This window comes from Malaya genurostris, chromosome 2, assembly GCF_030247185.1.
Source record: "Malaya genurostris strain Urasoe2022 chromosome 2, Malgen_1.1, whole genome shotgun sequence".
Classification (NCBI taxonomy): domain Eukaryota; kingdom Metazoa; phylum Arthropoda; class Insecta; order Diptera; family Culicidae; genus Malaya; species Malaya genurostris.
The window spans coordinates 110127590-110142515 of NC_080571.1; positions in this window are offsets into that span (position 1 = coordinate 110127590).

A 14926-nucleotide genomic window follows, 5' to 3' on the forward strand; every position below is an offset into this window, starting at 1 on the left:
GGAAGTATATTAACTTGTTATATCAATCTTTTACCGCGATTTTTCTAAAAGATGATAGAACAACAACAAAACTACAAGGATCAGCCCCATGGGGTTGTTCGAGCCGTTGATGTGGAACAAGGCAACCAAAATTTCCAATGATTGACATTTTCAATTAATCGTCACACTTTTGAATCCGCAAATGCACAAGAGTCTGCTTAGATTGATCCTTATTATTAATCAACACCGAACACGTGAACCCAGAATATAGACTCTATTTATCGTGATTTGTATTTGTTTCGTAGCCGACGAAATTACATCAATAGCTCAAATGTATACAATTAAATGTTTGTACATGCTTGCGATACGGATATCGATATTTAAGCTTCTCTTCACCAAGCTTGTGTTCAAGTTTTGTATGCAGGCAGTTATTCTCATAGCGTTTCTCTAACATTACTACAATTTTGTGATTTCAGTTGAAGCGATAAAATATTTCTCATTATCAATCGATGTCATCTTATATAAATTAGAAATTAGTCTTATGCACTCAAAATTTACCCTGGGGTAGTTGTCAATTTCTCAGGCGAAACGACATAATATGGGATTTCATCCAATCTTGCATGACACAAGATCAGAGCATACCAATCAAAGTTTCAAATCGTTTATAGCACATTTTGTCTTGCTGTGTAACAACAACCTACCTCAAGCAAGCTACACATAAGATTGAAAAGTTAGCTATAATTTCGCTTCTATTTGTAGATTCGCGTGCTTCCAACAGCTTTGCTTTTGCTTCGATTGACCAATCAGAGCGCTGCTTCCCTTTTGATATATCGCTAACTCCTTCAAAACCGTCGACTATTGCAGGGAAATCCGGTATGCCGGAGATTTTTTGCAGCCAAAATAGGACACTGCTAGCTATTAATCAAAATTTCAATGATATAAAATTAAAAATACATGGCTATGAACATTCAAATCAATACGTTGAAATATTTTCAATCAAATGGTGACATAATATTAATAATTGATACAAAATTGACTTAGCTGTAATTGTTCAAAACCTGACCACATTTCTACGTGTATTTTTCTTGAGTTTCTAGTTTGCACCGCATATAGAAAACATATAGAAAACAAAAATGTGTTCCACATTAAAAACTGGTCCATTTATAAGTTCCTACAACGTTGATATACTTTGACTCAGATAATACTTTACTATAGTCAACTGTTATGTTAACAAGAAAATTTACAATAGATTTGCCTACTCTAGATAAATTACATAATTTAGGTTCTTATCAGGTGACATCTACGATTTATCCATAATCCATAATTTTTTGAGTTGACCGAATAGGAAAAAGTCGCAGGGAGCCAAATCAGGTGAATTCGGTGGTTGTTGAATGGTATTCGTTTCGTTTTTAGCCAAATGTTCACGGATAATGATGGCATTGTGTGACGGTGCGTTATCGTAGTGCGAGATCGACAAGTTGTTTGCCTCTGCCATCTCTCTAATAGTCAATTTGCGGACTACGGTCATCCATTCATTCATTTTGTTGATTTCTAATTACTTTTTAGTTAAATATTTGCGAAAAATTTACGGTTGGAAAAGATCTTCAGTTTGCATTGTTGAAATAGTGGAATAATCCAAAAGCTCATACATTTGCACTTTTACCTCTTTCTGTTGTGTGAATAACAATTTCCTAAAACACTCAGGGAGTCTCTGTTTTTGGCACATTGAGAAATTGAATTCGAACGAAGTGTTTCCTTACCAAGGGTATCAATTCTAGACTTTGGTTTTATATTCTATTTCAAGGAAATAAGTAATTTTACAAAAATTTATACCTGAAAATTTTCGTTCCAGTTGAAGAATCAGAATTGAAATGATCGATGCAAGCAGTATTTTCATTTCGTAATAGATTTGAGTTTATCCCAGTTGATTGAAACTGTTTTGCCTTTCTCATATAGAAAGGCTATGCAATCACTGTGAAAATCGACTTTTTAACCGAGGCCCGGAGGGCCGAATGTCATATACCATTCGACTCAGCTCGACGAACTGAGCAAATGTCTGTGTGTGTGTGTGTGTGTGTGTGTGTGTGTGTGTGTGTGTGTGTGTGTGTGTGTGTGTGTGTGTGTGTGTGTGTGTGTGTGTGTGTGTGTGTGTGTGTGTGTGTGTGTGTGTGTGTGTGTGTGTGTGTGTGTGTGTGTGTGTGTGTGTGTGTGTGTGTGTGTGTGTGTGTGAGAGTATGTGTGTGTGTATGTAACAAAAATATGCACTAACTTTTCTCAGAGATGGCCAAACCGATTTTCAAAAGCAAAGATTCAAATGAAAGGTCTCATAGTCCCATAGCCTGCTATTGAATTTAATTCTGATCCGACTTCCGGTTCCGGAGATATAGGATGATATGTACCAAAAAAGTGAAAAAATATGCACTCACTTTTTTCAGAGATGGCTGAACCGATTTTCACAAACTAAGATTCAAATAAAAGGTATTATGGTCCCATAGCTTGCTATTGAATTCCGTTTGAATGTGACTTCTGGTTCCGGAGTTATATGGTAATATGTGAAAATTTGAGAAAAAGTTTACACTCAATTATCTCTGGAACAACTCAACCGATTTTCGCAAACCGAGATTCAAATGAAAGGTCTTATAATATCCTAAAAATTTGTGAAACATTTTATCTGGATCCGACTTCCGGTTCCGGAACTAAAGCGTGATAAGTGGAAAATTACCAATTTTATTAGTATTTTTCCACGAACGATGGTTAAAAACAGGTACAAATCCCATAAAACTGTCTGATAAATTCTTCTAGTTTGCAGAGCTTGTTAGTTTGTGGGCATAAAAACTTAATTCGGCACTACTGGTCCCCTCTTTTCCTGTTCCAAGAGCACCGAAAGTGGAGAAGAAAAACGCCTAAAACTAAATTCACTTCGATTTCTCTGCGATGCTTGAACCGATTTTCAAAAATCTTGAATTGAATTAAAGTTCATACTGTCTTTAAACCTACTGTGAAATTTCATCCGGATCCGACTTCCGGTTCCGCAGTTACAGGGCGATGAGTGTCAAAGTTTTCAAATCGTCATATAGAGTGACAATATGTACAACACCGAAAGAAGAACAAAACACAAAACGAACAAGGCGTGCTTTGTTCTATTTCGTACACGTTGTGTAGTGATGTCAATAATAATAATAACAATCCTACTACATGTTTCATGCTGCTGATTCATGCTGTTTAGCACGCAGTAGTAACAGAAACGCAGGTTCGTTTCGTTAGATTTAGTTTAATTGGTTTAAACGAAATAGAGCATGAGATAGTAAGTATAAGTTTAACTACCTTCAAAACTGTTCCAATTTGTAGGTCATATTTGTTGGTAGCAAACGAACCAACTTCGGCTATTCCGTTCATCTGAATCCGGTTTCGGGAGAATTGGAAATAGTGATTAGAAACTGCAAAAAGGATCTCACCCACTTTTCTTGGAGATGACCGAATAGATTTTCACAAACTTATAGGTTCAAAAGAAAAGTCTTACAGTTTCATACGGAATTCCTTAATTTGTTGTGGATACTACTTTCGGTTCCGGAACTACAGGTTAAACAGGATTTATAGAGTTTGTGAGATTAGATCCGAACAAATTATCCTATCCCTATTCACTAATCAGTTGTTTTTGTGAATTTCACGGTTATATTTATGATGTAATGAGTAATATGAGAAAGGCATCATTACACCACTAGGTGGATTAAAATAGGTTTTTTTCCTTTCAAACCTAAAATTTTCTTTGTAGTAATCAATGAATTTCATAAAATCGTCTTTCAGTTACATATTCCGACGACGGTGCCGAATATTCAGTCAATGAAAAGGAATATTTTTAACTCTGATCCTAACAAACATCCTTCTCCCGTGACACTTGTGGAGTGTCTCTATAGATACTTAAAAAAAACTTTTATTTGAATAATTAATAAGAACAAAAAAGTTTGTTTGAGCATACACTGGTAAAACCTATACAATTTATAAAAAAATTCTTTTGCATTTCCGTTCTACATGAGGGTATAAATTTTAAATACACTTCATCGGAAGTCGAAACCGAACAAAGGTCAATAGCAATATATGAGACCATAAAACCTTTCATTAGAGTCTAAATTTGAAAAAATGTACTCAGCCGTCTCTGAGAATAGCAAGTTTTAGAGTTTTTGACCGGTATATAGGTGAAAGTTATATAGTTGAGTTTGAATAATTGGTAATTCTTTTTGTTAGTTATACCAAAAGCTGAATCTCCAGTACTGGAATATTCACACCTGTAGAAGTGTTTTTGACGAGGAACGTGTTTTGCTTTTCTCATATAGCAAGGCTTTGCAATAGCTGTGGTAGCCATCTTTACAACCGGGGCACGGAAGGCTGAGTTTCATATACCATTCGATTCAGTTCGTCGAGATCACAAAATGTCTGTGTTTGTGTGTGACAAATAATGTCACTCAATTTTCTCAGAGATGGCTTAACCAATTTTCACAAGCTTAGATCCAAAGATTTATGGCACCATATAATTTTCCTGAATTTCATCAGGATCCGACCTCCGGTTCCGGAATTACAAGTAAATATGTGCAAATTTATGAAGCAATGTGCACTCATTTTTTCTGAAATTTCCTCACCGATTTTCACAAACTAAAAAAAACACGTCTACACCAGCCGCTACAAGACAAAATGTAAACAATGAATACAGCTGAAAATTTCACCAGACATTAAAGACATATGTACCAACACAATAAAAAAATTTGACCACCGGACTCTCCAGACGCGCGTAATTAAAAAATTCCGGGAACTTTTTGAACAGACCTCGTACGTGCTGCTAAATTCATCTAGTTGTTAGTTAGTGAATACATAAAACTACTTTGGGGCTACTAGCCCCCGGTTTTCGCTTCCGATAGCACCGATAGTAGTGAAAAAAAGCTCCAAAAATGGAACTCACTCTAATTTTTCAGCAACGGTTTATTCGATTTTCACAAATCATGAGTAAAATTGGAGCTGTCATTGTTTTATAAAGAAAAATACTTATTAGCTTGACAAAACTGTTTTCAAATTGACAAGGTTATGCTAGTTCATAACCAAAGAATGTGTTTAATTTTATTCGAGATTGAAAAAAAATTTCTTGACAGAATCTTGTAGTGGAAGTTTTGGAAAAAAATAAGTAATATGTGAAAGGCATCATTACACCACTAGGTGGATTATAATAGGTAAGTTCATTTTCAAATTGTGATCGTTATGACATTTTTTTATTGCATAACATTTGAATACAATTCCTTTGAAGAGGACGCAAAGCATTAGGGTTCAAACGTTGGGTGTTAAAACACAAATATTCATTTTATTCCACTATTGAAAAAAAAACCGCTGAATAATAAAGTTTTAAGACTTTTCAATTGAACCTAAGGTTATGAAAATTGATTGAGTGGTCTTTGAGAAAATCAAGTGCACTTCTTTTATTATTTTTTTGTACATTTTTTTTTGCTTTGTAACCGAAAATCGAATCAGTATGAAATCCAATTGCAAGCTATGGAACTACAGTACCTGTTTATTTGAATTTAGGTTTGTGTAAATCGTTCAAGCCATCTCTGTGAAAAACGGGTGCACATTTTTGTTACATACACACACAGACATTTTGCGTGTTCGACGAACTGAGTCAAATGGTATATGACACCTCGGTTCAAAAGATGTTTTTCACAGTAAGCGCATAGCCTTTCTATATGGGAACGCCAAAAATTGAAGTACTTATATTTCAGCACTTCAAGGCGACATGTCAATATAATGGTTTTGAATAGGTAAGATGCAGCCGAGTTAGAGTTAGTTATTGTTATTATTATTACTCATTGGCTAACAAAAGCGAAAGCATCAAAATTAATATTCAAATATCAGTTTTTCTCACCCGCTGTTCAGCTTGTCGGTTTCAGATCTAATCTAGAAAAGCTGATATGCGAGTAGATACTATGTAGTACTTAGAGACGCAAAGTCGAGTTTCACATCAAATCGAAATACAAACACTTTTTTCTAATTTTTTAAAAACTTCGGTGTTCATGGGAATCCTGCGAGTAAAGCGTGATGGAAAACACAGTCAGTTTAAATTTTTGAAAACAGTTTTATTCGTTCTGGTCTAAACCCAACCGTTTCACTTCTGTTTGGAACAATTCCTGCCATAAAATTTATCTGTCGTTTCTCGAGCTCTTTGCAACCGTGCGATTCGCTCCGTTGAAATGTAAGACTGGTAAGTGGAAAGATCTGCCAGTGCGTACTCTTTGCTGATTCCGTTGATTTCGTGGACTTTGAAAAAGATCTGTCGTAATTTATCAGTCGAATCCACTGGGAATCCTTCCAGTGCCAGCAACATCCTTGCACTGGTCTTGGTCATGCCGTCGTAACAAACCGACGCTGGTTGATCGTGAAGGAATGACAGATACGCCCGTAGCACATTCATTACTTTCGTATCACGTAGCCGCGCTTTGAGGTGTTCGAACTGTTCATTTGTTTGTGTGTTACTTGTTTGAGCTGCTGTTGTTGTTGGTTCTGGAGGTGATTTTTTAATGTTTGAGGATGGTTTCATGGTTTTCAATTGCTGTTGATGATCTTTCGAATCAAGCAAACAACATTCCTCGATGGATTTAGAATTCAGAAATTTGTTACTATTAGATTGCTTCGAAGTTTTAGATCTTTGTTTTGTGAATAAGTTTGCGAATGATCCAAAACTTTTGGACATTTTGGTAGCTTTTTTATCGTGAAACGCTGATGCTCTTAGTGAAACGATCATACTTTCAATCTGAGTGATTTTGGCAAGCATTTGATCGCATTTATCAACTATGTTTCCCAAATGATCTGAATCCGGAAAAACATTTTCATATTTGGTTCGTAGAGATTCTTTACTTTGCAGCAGCTGCAAATTTATTCCGAGGTCATGCAAATTCCCGTCAATTACTTTAATCATTGTTTCAACCGTTTGCAGATCACGCCTGACGTTACTCGCCAGCAGTACAAGTCTATTGTTGATATCTCTAAGACTTGACGTTTCGTGCAGGTAGCTTCCCGGGAAGGGCGATGATTCACACACCACGATCGGTCTCTCGTCACCATCACCATCAACATCATCATCATCATCGCATTCGTCGGAGGTTGCCGGTCTACTGCGGTACGTTGAACGCCCACGGTCACAGAAACATACCGACAGCACGCTCTCGTCGCGAACCGTTCGTTGGCAGTAGTGGTGGAACTGGTTCGTGTTTGTCATTTCTACCTATTAGCGATCACGTGCACGAAACAAATAACACAACAACAACAATAAACACTCGCGACTACCTCGCGCAGAGATCTACAAAACACATCCGCTCGCGGCGACGGTCCAGCTCAACTTTGAGCTAGGGTGATGGGTTTTACATGCGATTCAATGGAAGCTTTCAAAATAGTACAAGCTTTCAGACATTGCTGCCGAAGTGAATCGAAGTGAAGCGTCGTTTGATCGATAGCAGGTTTCAAGCCGACATCGTGCATCCATCTGTGACGCCTGTTACCCGGAGGTAATTAGCGATTCAGCGCGCATAAATCTTGGAATCGAATTTGTTCAAATTTTGAGTTTATTCATCTAGCAGTGAGAAGAAGGTAAACACACTACTACTAATAATGATCCGTTCCCCTGTTATAATGCTGTTAGATGGGAGTTCCCATAGACTGCACTAAGGTCACAGATTGATTGCAGCTTTGCCGATGACGATGTTGAGCATAGCGGTGACAGATTCTCACAGTACCAATTCCGTAGATTTTCACATGAACTTAATGATAGTAAGTTGTTTCTAACAACATAATGTAAAATGACGGTTTTGAAATCACCAAATAACGTATGGCTGAAATGTGTGTATGAGATGTTGTCTAAGTGACGAGTCGGATGCATTCCCTAATAAGATTAAATATTGTTTTTTTTTTTCTCATTGCAGTTTTACCTTTCTCTATAGAAAAGATATAAAGAATACTTTTTTTGCTGGTATCTTTTTGGTAACACTGTTTTTGTCAAATCACGCGTGAATCGTGTCTTGTGTCATTGTAAAACTTGTTCAGTTTGGTATATAATTTAATCATGAATCGTTGTTTGGTCTATGAATTGGAGCTTGCGCATGTGTCTTCTGAAGTGGGGCCGTGGGCAACATTTGCACTCTTCAAACTTTAAATTATATTGATCGTTCTATGTATTCCGGTAAATATTTCATAAATTTCCTCAAATTTTTGGAATTTATTTTTTGAAAATCAAATCCTATACCTCTTAAAAAATCACCCTTTAGGATTGCTGGAAAATCCGATTTTCGATCGTAGCTCCGGAGACCACCAGTGTTATACACGTACATCATTCACTAGAAAATTTTTCAAAAATTTTCTCGGAAATGACTGAACCGACTTTAACAAATTCAGGTTATTTTGCAAGCTACTTCTGGTTGCGAAATTAAGTTGAAAAACAATTCCATACGAAATCGAGGGTCGATTTTTGATATGGAACATATCTTTATTTTCTATATTAGGGTGTAAATTAGATTTTACAACGGTAAATACAAGTAGAAATGTGGTCAGCTTTTCAACACATATAGCTAAGTCAGTTTAGCTTCAATCAGTAATATTATTTCATCAATTGATTGGAAATATTTCTACATATTGATTTGAATGTTCATATTCATGTATTTTTAATTGCATATCATTGAAATGCTAATTAATAGCTAGCAGTGTCCAATTATGTGCGCTAAAAATCTCCGGCATACCGCATTTCCTTGCCATAGACGTCGGTTTTAAGGGAGTAAGCGATATATCAATGGGAAAGCATCGCTCTGATTGGTCAATCGATGCAAAAAAGGTGGGTGGGTAATGTCAGAGACATAACTAGATGTCGTGAATACAAAAACAACTGACATGTTCCTTAACACTTCCGAATATCAATTAGTTGATCAATTGTATGAATTATGCAAGCATTCCCCTTTCCCACATTTTTCGAACAAACAAAGAAGGCTTCACTTGATCTAGATTACTGTGAATTTCACAAAGCGAAAAGTGCAAAAATCAAATCAAACAGTTCTAGATTTGCACTAAACTGAGGAAACCCTAATAGTTCTATAGAAAACTTTTAGAGCCATTAGAACGGCTGATTTTGTCTAATGCTCTCCACCGTTGCTTTTTCGCCAATGCAAATGACTGACAGCTGTGACGTAATCGCTCTTGTCGGAAGCGAAACTAGATTTGCAAACGACACACAATATATCTGCTCGCAGTGGCGATAGAATCCAAACTGATCCAATTTTTGTTGAGAGGTTTGTTTTTACCTGATTTCGTTTGTAGCTTTTTCACTAATGGGCGGTCAAAGCGGCTATAAAAATAGCCGCATATAGAATTTTAATGTCGATGATTTCATTTCGGATTTGCATTTCATTGAAAGAAACTATTGGGATGCTGTACGGGATTCATTCCTGCCTTTCAGAAGGACCAAATTGTGGAACTCACTACGATATTAACCACTGTTCGGGACATTTCCCTCGAACGATTTGTTGTACAGCAGCAGATATTTTGTTCTCTTCCGCAGAACGCGTTCTGATTGGCTGGTGTTGACATGGGTCAAATGAGACAGGTTTTTCAATAGTGTACTATTGAAATACTTCAATGCTTTTGCTATACACGTTTAAGTTGAGAAATTTCGATTCTATTGGTAGTTAGATTAAATAAATTCTTCCACAGATCACTGAGCTGTGAGCTTTAAAAATACGAGAAAGGCAAACGCGTCTTATGAATCATCCTCTTTGATACATACTCGTTTATACCAAACATTTCAGAAAAGTTAAATTTTGAATTTTTTGAGATAATGTCACACAACTGAATATTTTATCATAAAATTGTGATCATATTTCCGATGACATGTAGCAAAAATTATGTTGTTTCGTTAGATACAACAAGAGATATTCACGATCAAAAACTTATCACTCTCTCAGAGGGTAAATTTTGAAAAGGCACCCCATAGTAAAGTAAGTCGTATTCACGACAAAAGCAAAGCTGTTGGAAGCAGCGATGCCAACCCTACGGATTTATCCGTAGATCTACGGATTTTTTTTCTTTCTACGGATCTACGGATAGACCACTCAAAATCTACGGATTTAATATAATTTCTTCAAAAAATTATTGAGTTTTCATTTTTTATTATTTCTCTAAATATCTAAGAAAAATAATTGAATAGTGTCACATCGTTGTTAGAGATATTTTTTTCCTCGTGTCTAATTATCAAACATCCATCGTCACCGATTACTCATTTTTAGAAGTTGTCTTTATCGCTTAGAATTTCAAACTGTTAATTTGTTGTACCTCTTGATTTATTTTTCTCGTATTTGGTAATTACTTATTTTCATTCTAAACATTTAGACGCATTTAGCGAATTGTTTTGTCGTTATTGGGAAGGATTGTCAGTCGAAAGAGTTTCGCTCGAAAAGTTAGTCTCATTGGAACGTATACGAACATAAGTAGATTTGAAGCCAAACCTACGGATTTGATCTCAGGAAAAAGTGGCATCACTGGCGATGTCAGATCTACGGAAATCTCCGTAGATCTACGGATTCGACCATTTTCTACGGATCTACGGATCCGTAGACAAAATCTAAGGAGATTGGATTTTTTCTACGGAAATCTACGGAAATTAGATTTTTTCTACGGAAATCTACGGAGAACTACGGAAACTAGTTTTGTCTGACGAGCACATAAAAAAGCTTTTCACCGAGAGCTTCCGAGAAAAATGCCAATCTGCGGAAATGACACTACTACTATCTAGCATCGCTGGTAACGTTTCAGTCTTACGCGTAGCATGCTAGAGGTAGGTTGTTGCTAGACAGCAAGACAAAAAGTGCCATAAAACGTTTTGAAGCTTTAATTGGTATGCTCTGATCTTGTGTCATGCAAGTTCGGATTAAATTCCATGTTATGTCGTTTCGCCTGAGAAATTGACAATCACCCAGGGTAAATTTTGAGTGCTTAAGATTAATTTCTAATTTATATAAGATAAACTCCATTAATAATGAGAAAAAGTTTATCGCTTCAACCGAAATCGCAGAATGGTAGAGAAACATAACGCTATTAAAATAACTGCTTGAATACAAAACTTGAACACAAGCTTGACGAAGAAAAGCTTAAATATCAAAATCGTATCGCAAGTATGTACAAAGATATAATTGCATACATTTGGGATATTGGTATAATTTCGTCGGCTATAAAACAAACAATGTTCGGTATTGGTACCTGATCAAGATCAATCTAAGCAGACTCTCGTGTAATTGCGGATTCAAAAGTGTGACGATTGATTGAACTGTTTGATTGTAGATCAGTAGAAATTTTCGTTGCCTTCGTCCACATCAATGGCTCGAACAAACCCAAGGGGCTGATCCTTGTAGTTTCGAGTTTTATTGATATTATCCGGATCGTCCCTCGGCTCGCGCAATTTTTCAAAAATCTGTGTCAATTCTAAATTTACTATACATTGGAAACAAGATTGCCACCTACTCGACTATTCGCCTCGATCATTCAAAACGTACCACGTTCCGAAACGCCCATTGTAGAAATTTTTCTACCACAATGATTTGAACATTTCTCAGACGATTTCCATAAGTGTTACAAAAATCTTTGTTTCAATGTCGTTCAAATCACACGCGAATTCAATCGGAATAAAACTAAAATAAACTTGTGTTTTCAATCAACAACAAAACGAAAATCTAGCGTGAAGTCAGTGTAACACCTAAAATAGTGTCTAATGAGAAAGTGGCACTAAAAATAGTGCATATCGCAGTGACATCTGCAATTATTCGTCACGATAAACGAGCAAATTTTACACACAGTTGATATGCGAGCCTGTATATCTGTTTTCAGCGATTTTAGGACAGGTGCAGCTTTCGGTTGTGGACTTGTTTTTTTCTGCGAATATTTTGATTTTGAGTATTCCGCGTCTTTTTCTCGAGCTTTTTACGATCTGCCCTTCAATTTAGTTTTATTGTGCGTGGCGATCACAAAAACACTTCTGACCAGGGGTGCGAAAATTTGACATTTTTTTATACTGTTGCCAAGCATAAGACAGTCACTGCCAACGATATGCGCAGCTGCTACGTTCAGCAGTAGCCAACACGTAATGGCACGAGAGCTTGGCGCAATCATGAGAGCCACGACACACGACAGCAACATTGAGAGCAGTTAATTTCGTCGCACTCTCTCACAGCAGTCAAAGCCACAGCGTTCGCTTTGTAGTAGTGTAGGTACATACTAGATAAGTAGCTGCTTTGTTCATTTTTGGTCACGGGTTTCGAGAATGTCACGAGATCAAAATGTCATGACATTTTCATAACGAAACTGTTATATCCGCTGTGATTGATCTGTGGCGATAAATTTAATGCGAACGGCGGTGCTTTTACTATCGGTTCAATTTCAGTTTTGAAAAAATTCAATCACAAAGCTTGTTCTTGCAGATGTTTCAAAAATATCACAATTATTTACATAAATTTCATACACGAAGTATCAGGAGCGCAGCTTTTGTCTTTCTAATATGACACAAAGGCAAGAAATCTTACAGCAGAGATAATAAGTTTTGCGCTCCTATTACTTCTACAATTCTGGTTCATGCTAAACGGGGTTTAATTGTTTGATCGAAAAAGTGGATCCAAATTCTGGAAGTCAGAGCACTTTGCTTTTTTCACTGAACCGCTTCCTTCCAACGGAAGTGCAGAGGAACAAAACACGTAAGGATACACAAAAAAATCGTTTGCATTGGGAAGCAAGACTTTCTTGTGCATGTCCCCCTACACCTCATGAGAATCGACATAAAACGAATTTCAAAGTTAAGCCTTGTTGTCTCTCGAAAGTTGTTGAAATTGGAAGGAGCTACTGTTTTTTGTGGCTAGCCATTCTCAGATTGAAAAGATTAGAACAGCTATCGATGAGAGCAAACGGCGACATTCACGAGAAAAAATGTCTTGAGACCTATGACATTTTTCATCTCCTGCAGTCGTGGCGAAGTACAATCGGCGACTGCTGTCATTTGCGCGGTTTGAATGTCTGCTGTTTCGTGTCATTCTCCAGTACCGTTCGCAACCCTGCTTCTGACACCATGTAGCGTCTGTCTCTTCAGGTGTAGTGTATTACAGTGTGTGAATGTATGTGTATCAGAATGGTGGATATCCACGTCACAAGTATCAAAATTGTTAACTATTGCCGGTCGAAAAATCAACTGGATTCCAAAAAAGTGCCACAGTTGAAAATTCACTACAAAATCGTATATTTTTGAAACTATCAACGAATAAAAAAACAGAATTAGGCCATGTTTTTTTGAAGTTGGCTTATTATTTATTTGAAAATTACTCTCTAAGCTAGTTTATGCAGAATTTCATCAATTTTTAAAACGTTCAATTAAAAGTTGTACACAAAGTGTTGCATTTTTAAGGGTACATTCTATAGAGTCAGAACCAGAAGACGTTAAATATTAAATAAAATGAAATCGAATATCGGTTTCGTTTTGAAATATGTACCTGAAACTGTCACAGAGTAGTTCCATCAGATGCGGGTGTGGGTAAACCAGATATAAGAATCAGGATCGAAGCTGAATTGAATTTCAGTTCGAAACTGATTTCAAACAAACGGTTTGACAGCAATTAGGATGAAAGCTGGGTTAGGACTGACATAAAGCGAAAACGACAATAATATTCACCAATAAACCGCACACTTTGCGCTATTTGGATTTTTATTACGCTTTCGAAGATCCTTATATGTGAAATTGATTGGTGTTCGAAAGTAAGCTCATATCAATTTACCACATGAAAATGCCGAACCATTTTCGCTGAAGCAGATTAAAACACCCCAAGACATGTTCAAATATCTGCGTCCTCTGGTATTCGAATTCCAAAACGTTTGGTGCCGTATGCATGTTTCAGGCTCGAAGGATGTCATCAAAGACTAATTAAATTCATGTTGTAGATATTTACGACAGTGTGGGGAAGTTTTATTCAATTATTTTTTTATTGGCCATTTTCCGCTTCACACTAACTTTGCTGGCGACACTATCAACTGCATAAATCACGTGGAATCAAAGCATTGTGCCACTATACATACACTTCTAATTAAAAAGAAATGCACAAAGGAAAATGAGTATATTTTTATGGCTTTGCCGTTTTAATTGGCTCATATATACTAGACGTTATGAAATTAATGCTTATAAATGTGTCGAGTGTGTATGTGCGCGTGTTTCTTCGTGCTGTGCGTTGAAATCATTGTGTCGGAACGACACTAACGCGTGGTAGGTGGAGAATTGTGTTCATCCTTTGTCGCAGCTTATGGTCGAAGGATCTTGGTCCTCTCATCCTTGAGTTAGCAGCAGCCCACATTCCGCCAGCGTTGTTAGTCGCACAGTATTGTTTTGTGTTACTTTTACGCCCTTACATCGCGCTTCGAGTGCCTCTAACTGCTAAACGGGTATTTTTCCCTTGCTAACTTCGCTGCTGCCATGATTGCCTTTGGTTGTTGCTAGACACTCATTGCCTGTTTTTTTTGTCGTCCGTGTCCTATCCTGGCTCGTACAATAGATGGGATGTCATTTCGTATCGTTGGAAAACAGCAACCATAAAAATGCTGTAGCATTTTTTTTCACATTCCCTTCAGGCTCATGTCGTATAGCGTAAATGTTGTGGATATTTCCGGTCTCGCAGGACTCCTAGCATCAAATGCAGGAAAACAATCTAAAGGAAGGTTTCTTATCGCAGCTAGGCGAATCTAAATTTCAATAGTAAACATTGGTTAACTAAATAGTCGTCCATTCATGTCATATAATGGAGATACAAAACTGAGCCCAATCAATCAGTGCCGTATTGAAGTTAGAACTCAAGATCAGTTTGTAACGGCATAACCCCGGAATTACACCAAACTTGGCACAGGTTCTTCTAGC